We start from the raw sequence: 16,230 nt of genomic DNA on the forward strand, positions 1-16,230 counted from the left end.
TCCGAAAACAGTGTGACCGGAATAGATCAACCAATCAGTCATCATCTATTCTGAATGAAATGGGGATGGGTTCGTAGCCTCCTCAATTATTGGAGATAAGAAGAAGGTGATCCTTTCCATCCACCACATTACCCTCTTGGCGATGAAACTGAAGCACTTACCGGCGAACCTGTTCGTGAAACCATTTTCTCTCTCATTTCCAGAGTATCTCGTCACGATTATATACTACATCAAATTCTAGATTTTATTTATCCGCTCGTCCCAACCAACAATCATCCCGGTATACTAGCAGAAGTTAACGAACTTCGTGCTCGTGTGACGGCTTTGGAGCTTATGGTGCAAGGATTACAAACACCATCAGCAGCACCAGCAGCATAATCAGTACCGCCAGTAACATCAACATCGCAAGCCTCAATACCCTAAGCACCAGCAGCATCACCGGCATCAACAACACCACCATCAACAACAGGATCATTACCACCACCAACAATCACATATGCATCACACACCTCAATATCCCAATCTATATATATGATATCAACGTCACACGCACCAAAGATACCAAGGAGTACCAACAACAACAAATGATGAAGTATTGATTCATAACTTCATCGGAGAAACATTCTGTGGTGATTATGTAATCTCTAAAGTTTTAGAGATTATCTATCTCAGCCTTAACCAAAAACTAGATGAGTGGACAGAGATGATAGAGAGAAGAACCGAAACCCTAACAAGACTAGTGCGTAAGGTACAAGCTAGACTTGTTTTACCAACAACATCAGCAGTACCAATAGCCTCACCAACACAGTCAAATGCTGTCAACATAGTGAGAATCGTCAACACCTCCAACCTCACAAGCTTCGCCAGTTCAAGAATCACTGTGGAAATCATTACGAATTAATAACGAGTATATTATATCAACGAGTTATGAAGTATTAACTCAGTTCCTCCAAAGAATTTATATGTATATCCTATATATATATAAAAAAAAAAAAAAAATTAACCATAATAAATCTTTCTGTACTAAGCTATTATGTATGGAACTTAACTATCCGGTTAATTCATATTACTAATATGCTATGATGTACATTATTCGTTAACAATTTCATCATTGTTAACCACAATCTCTGCTTCAATTCAATGAATTCCGTCTCATAATAAGTCAAGTGTATCATTCAATAACATGTTTGATTTTACACTTTCATCTTCGATGCACTCGAAACTTTCTAGAAAACATCAATCGTACTTTGCGAAGTTCGCAAGAATTCTTCAAGCGTCAACATCCTTCACTGAAGAATATCAATAAGAATAAATATTGAAGTATTGACTACATTAGTGAAATACTCCGCAAAGATTATGAAATCTCTAATGTTTTAGAAAAAAAAAAAAATTTCATTTCTAATTCAATCTGAAAATCAAATGAGCTTAGTATGATTTAAACTCATTGAATCTGTATTACATCTGAAGAAAATATATTCACATATATTTTCATAAGGACTGTAATGAAAATTCTTATTCAAAACATTATTTGTGAATTTTTTTTAACGGGTAGGTAATACCCGAGAGATGTCTAAATTCACAATTAATATGTTACATTCTTTGAATCTGATTCAGCAATCACCAACTGTATTCACTACTCTCTCAACAATATACATTCTTTCGTAAAAATCAAAATAACTATTCTCATCCAAATTTGATTACATATTCTAATTTTGACAAATCAAAAAAATCCAAGTCAAGATTTAACAGAAGACATCACTCTTAGAATTCCTACATCTATCAAAGTCATACTTTGAATTCAAAACTGTGACAGAACATCACTTTTATTCGTAACACTCAGAAATAGATGAAATTCATTCGGGAATCAGGACGATTTTATCATTTGGATATTGACTATGACAATCTGCATTTAATACCCTTCGAAATCCTGGAAGACACTTCAAACATTGAACAATCGAGATGATGATCCAACCACACATTATCCGAAGTCTTGTACCTGAAAAGCTCTCGAAACCAAAGTCGTAGTTTAACACGTACCCTCGTCGAATTCTTTAGCATTTATTAGCAAAAACAACACTTCGATTTCTTTTCAAAGTAGCCAATTTTGTCACAGCTCCAGCAAGTCAATTTCGATTTCTCAGTCGGACTAGTCTTATTATAACCCCGATAGATACGTTGCTCTTTCGTCATTATTACTGAGGAACCTTTCATATTCCACCATATTTCCACCAGCGTTTAATCATCTGAAACACGATTCTTCTGAACCCACCTCGGATTGATAACCAGAGATTCAGATATTATAGCATTAAATGCAGAGGAAACATAAAAATGGTAGAAGGTTTAAACGGTCAAAATTTTGATGATAAAAGATAGTGAGTTGGTAAAGCTCAGAAAAAGAAAGGATTTTGTACTGAAAAACGGATTGAGCAAAGTATGAGGGAAGCCGTGGACAAATCATAGAGACTGAATCTGCCTTCAAAGGATCTAAATGATTCAGTGCCTGCTGAACTCGTTAGCAAACACCTTACTTCTTATTCTAAACCTTCACAGACAGATATTCTTCATCATCATCATATCTTAAATATTATAAGATATCTTCGTATCTTCCATTATACATATTCTCCATATTTCTGGAAATATCATCACAACTATTCTTATCAAGTATCATTTATCTCTCCGTAATATCTGCAAAATAAAAGAGACTGTGTTAGTTTCTAAATTCTGAAAAATTCGAATATGAATGTTTTTGAAGTAGTGTTGGGAACTGATGCATGAGTTAGTATAATATAATGACACTTGATCAACGTCATTATATTACAGTAATTCATGCTGAGTTTCTAATGGACGTGATGATTCACAGGACATACCGTCATCATGTGTCATTTACACGACTCTTACATTCTATCTAACCTCTAAATATATCAAGAAAATATTTCTTGATGATTCGGCCTTTTTCAGGATATTCTGGTAATTTGACAAATCAAGATATTACCCTTTCAAATTCTAACTTAGAACAATTACTATGTTCATTCTGAAATCCATACCTACGAATTCTGGACCATTACAAGAGCTATTTAATCGCAAGAAGAAGAAACGAAAGGACAAAGCTCCGAAATAGAAACTGGGGTATAAACTGCAGCAAATAGAAGAGAACATTAACTGTGGATGACAATGATTATAGAAGACAGAAGCAGGAACATCGAAGTATAAGGGAAGATATAAAACCCAACAACCACCCGTAAATTATAAACCGTATATGTCAATGCATATAGCAACGTAAAGACACGGGAGAACTAAAAACACTATAAACCCTAGAGTATAGTAAAAGTAAATAGATTCTTCTGTTGGCAGATTAAAAAGAAGAATGACAGATATGAACGTTAAAAGGATATCAAAGATCAGGATGGGATGGAGCATATTAATGAATACTTTAAAGTATGAATTGAGGAAGAAAGAATAGAAGGTGTGAGTTGTAAGGAAACGAAGGGGGTGGATTTATAGATAGAGCAATCAAAGAAGATTATCGCGTATAACCAAAGAGGATCCTAATCTCCTTAATTACCGACGAATCAAATCTTATTATGGAGATCTTCTTCTAAATTCCTTAAATTTCAGAAATCAATCTTGACTACGCCACCTGTTAGGTCAAACCTGCATTTATTCATTTTCACTCTTAGGTGATAGCTTCATTCGTGCTCTTCACAAAAACAAATCGTTTTATCTATATCACTCAATTATGATAAAAACTCTATTATCGATTCATATTCGTCATGAAAACATTTTATTAGTTAGCCATGACGACCTCGATCAAATTTCGGGACGAAATTTCTTTTAACGGGTAGGTAATGTGATGACCCGGAAATTTTCGATCAAATTTAAACTTTAATCTTTATATATATCCGACACGATAAGCAAAATCTGTAATGTTGAGTCTCGAAAGTTTTGAAACTATATTTCTGTAATCAAATATCCTTTGACCAAGCCAAACGATTCACGAACAATTATGTGTAAATAAATATATATATACATATACATATGTCTGATTTTAAGTTGAGTTATATTAATGAAACATTGAACGGATTAGTTATTATGAATATAAGATATGAGATCTATTTTATGAATTTGGAAATGCTATCAAGGTATTGAATGAATTATACTTTACATGAATGTATTTGTTCGATGTAAGTTTATCGACGAGATTAAAAGATAATATCAAATTATTGAATTATCAGATACATTGAATTATGATTAAGAGTATCTGTTAGGAGGTCCACTTTGAATTAGGTAACCCTTATTATTAACCGTATTCGGAAAATGGTAAAGTGAGTTATAAGTAAAGACAAATGTGTCAATTAACGGGAACTAGCCAAATGTTAGTGGAGTTTTCTGTTCGACTTTCTATATAAACGTTAACTAGTTAACCTTCCTATTATCTAGAGTGAAAGTGAAACTTTGGGAATATAGTTATATTATTTAGAAAGTTTAAGGAAAACAAACTAAACGTTGACGCATAAGGAAATTATATTTTTTTTAAAGTATAAACGTTATAGGATATAATATTATAAACGATCTTCAAATATACTTTGAAATATAATTAAAATCTAAATATTTTATTAAAGTATTTCAAACCTATATATTATAAATATATTTTAATTTAGTCAAAAGACGTTTTGGTTTAAGCTAATGTCATTAAATATACTTCGATAACTAACGAGACTATGATTTATAAAAGGAAATGACCAAAACACTCAAAAGATTAAGTTACACTCTGAGTGGGTTAGTTTTTAATTAATTTAAGTCTAGTTATTAATATAGGTACATGTCACAAAATGTTTAATTTAAAATAAAATATTTTGACAAACAACGAGACTTGGATTTATAGAAGTAAATGACCACAATGCTCAACTTTATAAGTGATATTTTTATAAAGGTAATTTATTGTTATGTAAGTCTAATTTTTGTAAAAGGTACACGTCGCGTAATATAAAGGGCTAGTTTTCTAAACGTACGAAAGTGCGCCCGAAAAACGGAAAGTGGTACATGAGTTGTGAGACCACGACCGTGTCATTTTTGTAAAAATTATATTTTTACCATGAGCATAAATATAATATAATATTTAATTAATTCTAAAGATTAAATATATTATATATTAAATAATATTTATATATATGTTATAAACGTGCATATGTGAATTGGAATATGAAAGTGTCGGCAAGGAGGGTTAGGTGAGTTAAATGAGTTTATATGTCGATCGATTTGAGCACACTCATATCATTCTTTCATGTCACATACTCCGTAATATTATTATTTATTTTATATTATGATCATTATTTTTGATATTAAGATTATTAATATTAATCTTATTAATATTAGTATTAGTATTATTAGGAGCGATATTATTAGTATTATTACACATAAAATATTACGACGAGGTCATGAACGAATTATTTCAAAATGTGTTTTTCGAGTGGGATAGGGCTAATGAAATTATGGGTTATAGCTATGGAGGTGATGGGAATGGTTCATGGGTATGCTCGTGAGGTCAACCTAGTGTTTATCATCTCCATTGCGTTTACGAACCTTTCCTACAATATTGAACCTCAATATTGATACGTGAGTACTCCTAAATTTATTTTTACATATTAATAGTGTATCCCTGACTAGTGCTCGAGAAAATAGGATCATGCATGCTTGTACATTTGATATTGCCCTTAGATAGGTTATGTTGAATCTTAAAGGTTGTTATACTATGGATGAAATAAGGTATAAGATATGCATGTCATTGGAAAGCTAGCGAAAAATTAAGAACTTTTCATTTAGATATCGAATGGATTCGATGAACGGTTAGAAAGTTTTGAATTAAACACTTAATTTCGTAATTAAGATTGCTAATGATAATTAGTGAACTAAATTTTTGGGTAATAAAAAGTGGTTATTTGGATTCTACTCGTCGAGTAGATGAATTTTCATATAAAGCACGTCTCGTTTCGTTGAACGGTTGTCAAGTTATGGATAAAATAAATTTTGTAAATTTTGATGAAACGTCGATACGGAAACTGAAATTCTCGCTGACCTGCGTTGTTTCAGATTAAAAAAAAAATACCACTAAATTCTTTGCTGTAAGGTCTAACAAACGACTCTGGCCGTTTGTCAATTCGAGTCTCGACGATTTTTCTAAAAATCGCCAAAGTTGACTGTTTGGTCACATTTTAAAATTCTAAAAAGAGCTGGAACTTTTTATTAAAAATGTCAGTTTTGTATCAGTTGCCATGGTCGACCTGATGTGTGTTTACTTTTGCCAAAAATCATGTTATATCTTTGTGGTAACGAGAATTTGAAGGCTTTGACCGCTTGTCAATCCGAGTTTCGAGGAATTTTCTAAAAATCTCCAAAGTAGGCTACTCGGTCACTTTTGTAAATTTATTAAAGCTGAAAAATTAACTTTGAAACGCCGAAACCGCGTTGGCAACTACGAGTTGTCTAGATTTAGTTTACTTCTGTAAAAATTTATGCTTAATCTTTTTGGTAATGTGTAACTTTTATCTTTGGCCGTTTATCAATCGGAGTTTCGATAATTTTTCTAAAAATCGCTGAAGTGGTCGTTTAGTCATGTTTGACCGAAAAAAAATCATTTTTGTATAAGTTATTGTATTTTTGCATGCGACCTCGTTTTTACTTTAACCTTTGACTTTTGACCTTGAACTTTGACTTTTCCCGTTAACTTTTCAGTTAATTTTTTTGTGTTGACTTTCTCTAAATACTAAAATACTATTTTATGATTATGATACCATTTGTGTTACGTTGTTTCACACGTCACCTTTTACTAGAATTTTAAATGAGCATGGGTAATATAACATGTTACTATACTGTTGAGTCAGACTCGAGCATTAGGATTGTGGTACACTATGACTTGGCCTAATTTGTTAGACAAATATTGACCGTCATATAAATATATATAATTAATATAGGTTCGTGAATCCAAGGCCAACCTTACACTTGTTCGATGATGTTATATGTATTTTTACTACAAAATACAGTATGGTGAGTTTCATTTGCCTTTTTTCCCTTTATATTTTTGGGACTGAGAATACATGCGCTTTTATAAATGTTTGACGAAATAGACACAAGTAATTGAAACTACATTCTATGGTTGAATTATCGAAATCGAATATGCCCCTTTTTATTAAAGTCTGGTAATCTAAGAATTAGGGAACAGACACTCTAATTGACGCGAATCCTAAAGATAGATCTATTGGGCCTAACAAACCCCATCCAAAGTACCGGATGCTTTAGTACTTCGAAATTTATATCATGTTCGAAGGAGGATCCTGGAATGATAGGGGATATTCTTATATGTATCTAGTTAATGTCGGTTACCAGGTGTTCACCATATGAATGATTATTTTTGTCTCTATGCATGGGACGTATATTTAAGAGAACTGGAAATGAAATTCTTGTGGTCTATAAAAATGATGAAAATAAATGATTATGATAAACTAATGAACTCACCAACCTTTTGGTTGACACTTGAAAGCATGTTTATTCTCAGGTTTGAAAGAGATCTTCCGCTGTGCATTAGCTGATTTTAAAGATATTACTTGGAGTCATTCATGACATATTTCAAAAGACGTTGCATTCGAGTCGTTGAAGTTCATTAAAGATTATATTTAAGTAGATGACAGATTAGGTCATTTATAGTTTGGATATTATGAAATGGTATGCATGCCTGTCAACTTTCGATGTAAATGAAAGCTTTTCTTTTAAAACGAATGCAATGTTTGTAAAATGTATCATATAGAGGTCAAATACCTCGCGATGTAATCATATGTTATTGTATTCGTCCTTATGGATTGGGACGGGTCATCTCAATATGCGCCACAGACGATGCTCGCGAAGCACTTGAAAAGGAGAAAAAGGAGGTTGAGAAGGTGAGCATTCCTGCCTTGGAGGAGCTCAGTCAGCGTGAAGGCATTTCGTTCGCAGATATTAAAGCATTAGAGCTTCAAGTTTATGTTAGCTATTTTTTGATGTATGTTCGCAATCTTAAATTGCGTTTTAATGTAATTATTCGCGACGCGTTCGCTCTGAATATGAATCACTTATTTACAATTTACAGTTGCAACTTCTTTTATTTATATAGTGCTTTACTTTAACATGTATCCATAATTCAGACTTGTCCATTGCAATTTCCGCATTCGCTATTGTGCACATAACAAAGCGTACTTTATGCGAAACAATCTTTTAACATTATGAATCTTCTAAGTCCGACACACCGATCCTTAGGCAAATTTTAGCACTGCGAAGCATCTAAGTGTTGGCAAGATCAAACACTTAGGAAATTTTATCCTTTCACAATTATTTTCAAATTAACACAAGTGGGCAATTTCATCAATTGGTTTTTAGCAAACTATTTCTCAATACATTTTTGCATATTTATAACATTTAAGCCGGCTATGCTTAGCGAAAATCATGCCACCTTACTTAAAATATCCGCAGAACAAACATTAACTTAGTGTTGTAAAAGATAAGCAATTGCATTCTGCGAAATAAGCACTACGCGTGGCCACACGCAGTGTTTTCGCTTTGTAAAGAAACAACTACTAACACTGAAATTAATTTTGTGTTATTCATTATTATTTCTCATTACATGATTCGAAACATAAACACAACTATCATATTCGCATCATTATTTCATTCATTGATGAATTTTGCCTTAGCATCTTATTACAACTTTTAAATTTTCGCACTACTCAGGATTAACTGAATGTCCTTCAATACCCAAATTCGCATTTGCCATAATCATGGCGCAGAATGGCTCCACTTCCGCAGAAATCAGCGTGCCAATGCCCTTGTTAACATAAAATTTTAGCATACCATGTATAGTAGATGGTATAGCACCAAACATGCGCAAAGCTGTGCGCTCAAGTATCATATTGAATCGCGATTGATTTCGCATTATGTATAGATTCAATAAAGCTTGGTGATCATATACATATTTATGTATATGTATATTTTTAGTGCGGAATGCCTTTTAGAGGCGAACGTACAAGACAACTGAACCGCAGTGTGAGTGCGGTGGGATTGCGCAGAACATTAAAGAGTGCGAAGGTTTCTCGCAGTACTTATGCGGAATGCCTAAAGTGCCCGCACAACTTACTTCCGCGTAACTCCTGGACCTATAAATAGGGAGCTTGGCCTCTCATTTTAGGTTGTTGATTCTGGAAGGGTTGCCCTAGCCATATTGATTTTTCTCGTGACTTTGCCCGAGATTAAATCATTATTTGGTTAAGGTAATTTACGAAGACCGGGACATGGTTGTTGATTGTTTAGCACTTAACGAAATATGACAATCAGGTCCCAAAACCATAATCGACATCCATTATACCCCCTCATTGCACTCAATCCTTGATTAACCGTAATTGGATAATCTAGGATTGATCAATTGGCGCCATCCGTGGGACACGAATAGAATTAAAATGAGAAATTCGCGTTCTTTTTAATCGAGCTATTAAACTCATTTCCTAATTCTAATCGTGTTGTTCTCTATTTTGTATTGCAGGAAAGTGTTTTTAATTCACAAGAAGTGAAAATTTCAAGATATTCTTGGATAAACATGTCTACGTGCAATAAAAAGAAGAATGCAAGCATTATAGGTGCATTAGATCCAAAAAATGCTTCGAATTTTGATTTTCAATCAAGTCTTGATGTTAGCCAGCAAACTAAAGAGTTGCTTGTGAAAGCATCTGTAAATGCTAAAGCAATGGAAGAAACACAAATGAATGTTGCAACTGAAAAGGTGAATGCGGCAAGGCGCAATGTGCCGCAGAATTGTGAAGAGCAGAAAGCATTTGAAATGAGGTCAAAAGTAACTTCTGCAACTGCGCAGACAAAGTTAGATAAAACCTTGATCAATGAAGGTAATGCGCATAGTGGTGCTGAAACCACAGAAAAAGGAGCGTCAAAAAAGACCGCGAAAAAAGTACTCACGCCCTTAGAGGCAAATCAATTATTAAAAGAAAGAGGTTTTGACCTCCATATTCCAAACAATTTTGAATGGCCACTTAATGAATCATCACCGAATACGCAGAAGTTAATCATCCAACATGATGAAAGAGTGTATGATGAAGAGCAAGATCAAAGAGCTTTTGGTTCGCCAGTACTGCTTTTAAAGAAAGCAAAAGACGCAAAAGTTATAATGACAAATTCAGATAATTCTGAAAATTCTGAAAGTGATCCTGAAGTGGTGGAAATTGCGAAATTGAAACGTAAAAGGCCTTCCACGCCTGTTTCGCGCTATTATGAAGAAGGAGAAACATCTCAGGCTGCGAAAATGGAGAATGTGCAAACATTTTTGGCGGATATGTTCAAAAAATTAGCACCAAGGGATATGCAACATAAATTTGAGCATCCTGATGTTATACAGCAAATGATTGAGAAGTATTGTGCGGAAAATAAGGAAGTGCGGCTGAAAAAGGCAACTGAAATAACGTTCGCGATAGATAAGTTTGTGGATCACATATCTGATTACCCAATCACTACACCACCCATTGTGCCAGCAACTTTGGGTGTATATTCAGGGTTAACACATCCACTTGATTTTTTGCAAAGATTTGAAGGTGTGGTTAGCACGTATAACTGGGATGAAGCAATCGCGTGTCGCGTTTTCCCAATGGTGTTGCAGGGATTAGCGCGTGAGTGGTTTCATAATCTAAACGCAAGAAGCATTGCGGGTTTTGTTGATTTAAGAGAAAAATTTCTCTTGCAATTTCAAAACTTATTACCGCAGAAAAAGACCCACATAGAGTGTCACGACATCAAACAAGACTTTAAAGAGACATTAGGAAGTTTGCTGACAAGATACATTTATGAGTGTCAAAAAATTCCAAATCTCCATGAGGATAAAAAAATCTCTGGTTTCGTACATGCAATAAATCCGCAGAGACACCCAACTCTTTTGCGGCGTCTTCGCAGAGATGTTCCGCGCAGTTTTGCTAAAGTCATGCAAGAAACATATGATTACATCCGCTGTGGTGAAGACAGTAACATAATATAAAACTGCGGCTGGGCCAAGGACAGGAGTTGGCGTGATGATAATGACACATACCGTGATGGTAACGGGGATGGTTACCGCGATTATAACCGCGGATCTGGTCAGCAAAGGAGGAACAATAATGGTGGAAATTGGCGCAATGACCGACAGCGTAACGGGGGAGATGGTGGTAATCAAGGTTATAATAATCGCGACAGGACTTATACGCGTAAATGGAATAATGATTCCTTTGCGGTAATTCAAACTTTGACAAAATCACCAAAAGAGATCCTTTTGCAAGAGTGTGTTGCTAAAGCATTTCCAGATCCACCGCAGTTGAGTGATAATAATAGGCGTGACAAATCAAAATTTTGTATTTTTCATGACGACTATGGGCATGATACAAATCGTTGTCGCGACCTTGTTGAGTTAATCGCAGATGCGGTTGGACAGGGAAAATTCAATCATCTTTTGATTACCAAAGAAGCAAGTTCCACCGATGCGATAGTTGCGCCCGTATTGGCAGCTACCCCAAAAACGCCAAATGTTAACACAGTGGTGCAGCAAGAACGCAAAGCACCCGCGGTGAAAAACTTGGGTGCGAAGGTGGTTGGGAAAAAGGAGGCTTTGCAGCAAATTCAAGTTATAAACATGGTGACTGTTAATGGTGATACAATACAGCAAAAGCCGTTGAAAACCTATGAAAATTGGCAGCTTGTGCCTATAACTTTTGTGGCAGAAAATGGTTGTGCATTTTTAGAGGAACCAATTGTTATATCATGCAAGATTGCGGAGTTGGGTATTCAAGTGATGAAAGTACACATAGACACTGGTAGTAGTGTTGATGTTATGTATAACCAGTGTTTTTGCAAATTGCCAAAAGATGTTCAATCCAAGTTGAGGCCAACCGCAATGTCTTTGTCTGGCTTTTCTGGTGAGTCTGTGTGGCCTATTGGGCAGTTGGAATTGGAAATTGAAGTTGTTGATGAGCAAAACGCACAACTTTCGTGTAAAGCTCAATTGAGTTTGTATGTGATGAATACTGTTTCGCGCTAAAACATTCTTTTGGGGCGCACAGCTGTTTGCAGATTGGGTATTGTCTCCTTCCTAATTCACGGAATGGTAAAGTTAACAACAACCAATGGCATTGCGACAGTTACATCTGCGGATCAGCAGTCGATATGTGCATCTGTAATGTTGAATGACAATGCGGGAACAGAAGGCCATATGGTGGTAACAAATGCAAATGTCATGGTGATTGAGTGATGTTAAAATTTGAATATCTGAAGTTCCGCATAGAAGGTTCAATGCGAATGATAGGTCATCTGAATTGTGATTTGCATATTCTTGTTTAAAAGTAACGATGCCAAGTGTTTTCACCTATTGATTGTTGTTTAAAAGCAATCAAATGTAAATAAATAAAGTGTGTTGATTTTTCTTATGACGTTGTTGTACGTAAAGTTAATTATGATGCATAAAACAAGAAAGTTATTAAGGTATGGCATAAAAGTGATGGAAAAGCCCACTTTATGCAGTATTCTGTTGAAACTAAGAATACAATTGATTGCATTAAAATAATGTTAGCCAATGTGAAGCCGCATTAATTATGTTATACGAAATTAAATAATGCACATAAATGAGCATTTGTGCGAAAATTATAAATCAGTAGCAAAATGAGAATACAAAGTGCAAAATTGAATAAGTGATGGAAAAGCCCACTTAATGATTGGTAATAACCATATCGAATGTGTATGCGAAAAGGTAAATGTTGGAAATCTTGCCCAAAGTATTATATTTAGTCATACTTGGATGCTTCGCAAAAAACACAAATTTATATGCCTAAGGATCGTTTTGGTGGACTTAGAAGATTCATAATGTGCAGATTAGCACGCGCATACAGGTTGTTTCGCATAAAGTAATTGTTTATTATCTGCACAATAATAAACAGTGAACATGCAAAGGACAATGCTAGTGGTTATGAATATTAAAAAGTACTTAAAGCGCTATAAAAATTAAAAGTTGCAACTAATATGAACATTTTCTATTAAAAACTGCATATGACTGCGGTCAAGTGTTACAAACAAAATTACACGCAATCATTATTGCGGATTATCTACATCATTACAAATTAAGTTCCATAATATCTTTCATGGTAACATTTTCCTCTTGGCAAAGCGTAGAGAGCGCCGGAATGTCAATACATTCGATGCCTTTACTGGTTTCATCATAAATCTGCTTCGCAACCTCTATTTCGCATATTTCTTTGTCAATGACCTCTGGATACGGTGGAACAATCCCATAAGCATTTTCAATTATCAACAGAAATTTGCAACGTTCAAGGAGTTTAGCCGCATTAAGGTACTCTTGGAATTTCTGCGATACAGGGTTGGAATCCATTATCTTATGGCTAAGGGTGGGAAGATACGTGACGAGTTGTTTAAATTGCTCATCTGTAGCTTCAGCTTGCTGCTGGGACTCAAGTGCGGTAGTCAGTGTGGTCACTTGAGCTTCCGCGGATTGAAGTTCGGTTTGAGAAGATCCTGGATCTTTCTTTAGTGTTGCGTTTTCCTTCTCTAGACGCGCAATCTTCTTATCAGCCTGTTTTAAAGCTTTTTCTTGAGCCATAAGCTCCGTCACCAACTTATCCCTGCGGGGGACATCATCCACAAGAAGGCATAACGCAGTATATAAATTTTGCACCCGTGCACTTTCCACGGTCTCATCGTTAAATTTTTGAAATTCTGCACGAACATCTGCAGGAACCGCAGATGCAAGCTGTTTTAATTGATCTGCGGCTGTTTTGCGGTCGATGTTTATGTGCTCATGAAAGTTGTCAAATTTTATTGACATAATAGGGCTTGCTGGAGTGAATTCTTTGCTGAAAACATTGTGTGGAATATCCTGCGAGATATTGAACTGCATGTCTTCTTGTGAACCTTTAGTAAGGTCGATGGTGCCTGCAAAAAAGTTATAATGATGAATGTTGCGCATAAAATGCAGTGTGAATGCGTTACAGTCGCATTAATAATGAAGAATTTTGTATAATGTAATTGCAGGAAATATTTTGAATACCTTCTTCTTCAGAATCTTCTTGAATGACTTGTTTTCCGCGTTTCTTTCCTGACGTGGTAGGGTTAATGGTAGAACTTTTGCATTTACCTTTATCGTGGATTTCCGCAATCTGGTTCTCGTTAATCAACGGTTCCTCAACATCAATAACTTCGTCGTTCTCCAATGAGCGACGGTATGAGGTGCAGCCTTGAATGTTCTTTTGGCGCATAATTTGATCGAGGGTGATCTCTGCGACAATTATAATAATTATTGCACAGTTGTATATATTAACATACGCAGTAACAAAATGCAAATTGAAATAAAAAACAAGTGTGTACCATTGTCATCTGCATCCTTGAAGATGCCAAGCTGGTTTGCCCAGGGCCAATATCTGGAAATTCTGCCTACATAAAGAGGCACGATCCCATATGGGCGAATCTGCAAACGCGTGTTGACGAGCTGTTGGAAAGTCTCGGTTTCATACTCGTCAAGTGTAACGCGATCCTTGCTTTTTTCAGAGTAGGAGCTAACCCAGGTGTTAATCTTTTTATAATCGCGGAGGGTGGTTCTTTTTATGAAAAAGTAAGATTGTTGCCATTTGCCAACTTTTTCCTTTGGTGTATCCATGACACCATTGCGGCATTTGAAGCTAAACCAGCTAGCATCATGTGTTAGGATGGAGGAGAATTTGCGAAATACATCTACAGAAGGTGGCCTATTTATGGCATTGCAGTACATCTCGAACACTATAAGTTTAGCCACCGCATTCGGAAGTAATTAGCCAGGGCCAACCGCATAAAACTGACATGCGGATAAGAAAAAGTTAGTGAAAGGAAGCCTCAGATTGCCTGAATATAGGGAGGTTTCGTAGATTGTAATATATCCTTCTGGAGGATTGTCTGCAGTAACACCCGTTGCAGGTGCAACAGGTTTGAATTGATCAAGCAATGGATAGTTACGTTTGATCTGCTCAAGCAATTCTTTGGTAATTAGCGAATTAAAGTCATGTACTGAAGGTCCGGAAGTTGTTGGGGATCGTGACGTAGACATGATAAAAGTTGGGAGGTGGTTTGGTTAAGTGTAAAAATGAAAAACGCAGAAAGATGATTTAGTGCGATGAAAATTGTAAGTATGCTTTTTTATTAGAGAGAGAAAATAGTGTGAGAAAGTGAAAATGAACATATGCGGTAATGTTTTCTATTTATACTTGCACGATTGCAAGTAGCCGTTTAAGAATAATCATGATGATCCAACGGTTATTAAAATGCGAAGTGATGGCAACGGCTAGAAATATAGCCGTTCGCAGGAAAACTGCAATGCAGATGGATCATTTACGTGATGTGCGACATTGCGTATGTTATGCGAATGATTTTTTAAGAAAAAGAACTCCATAAACACTACAATTTTTTCTTTTTTAAGAGTTTATTGTCTTACTTTTTCTGTGAAAATGTAACACAATAAACTGGGGGGACTTGATCATATACATACTTATGTATATGTATATTTTTAGTGCGGAATGCCTTTTAGAGGCGAACGTACAAGACAACTGAACCGCATTGTGAGTGCGGTGGGATTGCGCAGAACATTAAAGAGTGCGAAGGTTTCTCGCAGTACTTATGCGGAATGCCTAAAGTGCCCGCACAACTTACTTCCGCGTAACTCCTGGACCTATAAATAGGGAGCTTGGCCTCTCATTTTAGGTTGTTGATTCTGGAAGGGTTGCCCTAGCCATATTGATTTTTCTCGTGACTTTGCCCGACATTAAATCATTATTTGGTTAAGGTAATTTACGAAGACCGGGACATGGTTGTTGATCATTTAGCACTTAACGAAATATGACAATAAGGTCCCAAAACCATAATCAACATCCATTATACCCCCTCATTGCACTCAATCCTTGATTAACCATAATTGGATAATCTATGATTGATCACTTGGCACCTTAGCGACTCATCGCTGTCATCAACTAACTCCATTTGTAATTCCAACTAGCCAACAGGCCAGGATGACTCTCCTGAGAACCCAGCAAGTGAAACCGCAGTAGGTTTCATCAAAGCTTGAATGTTCGCGGGCAACTTGCTAAAGCATTGTTCGTACATGACGTCGACACTGCTACCAGTGTCCACATGTACCTTAATTATCATTATACC

The sequence above is a fragment of the Rutidosis leptorrhynchoides genome, chromosome 2 (genome assembly GCF_046630445.1).
Source record: "Rutidosis leptorrhynchoides isolate AG116_Rl617_1_P2 chromosome 2, CSIRO_AGI_Rlap_v1, whole genome shotgun sequence".
Classification (NCBI taxonomy): Eukaryota; Viridiplantae; Streptophyta; class Magnoliopsida; order Asterales; family Asteraceae; genus Rutidosis; species Rutidosis leptorrhynchoides.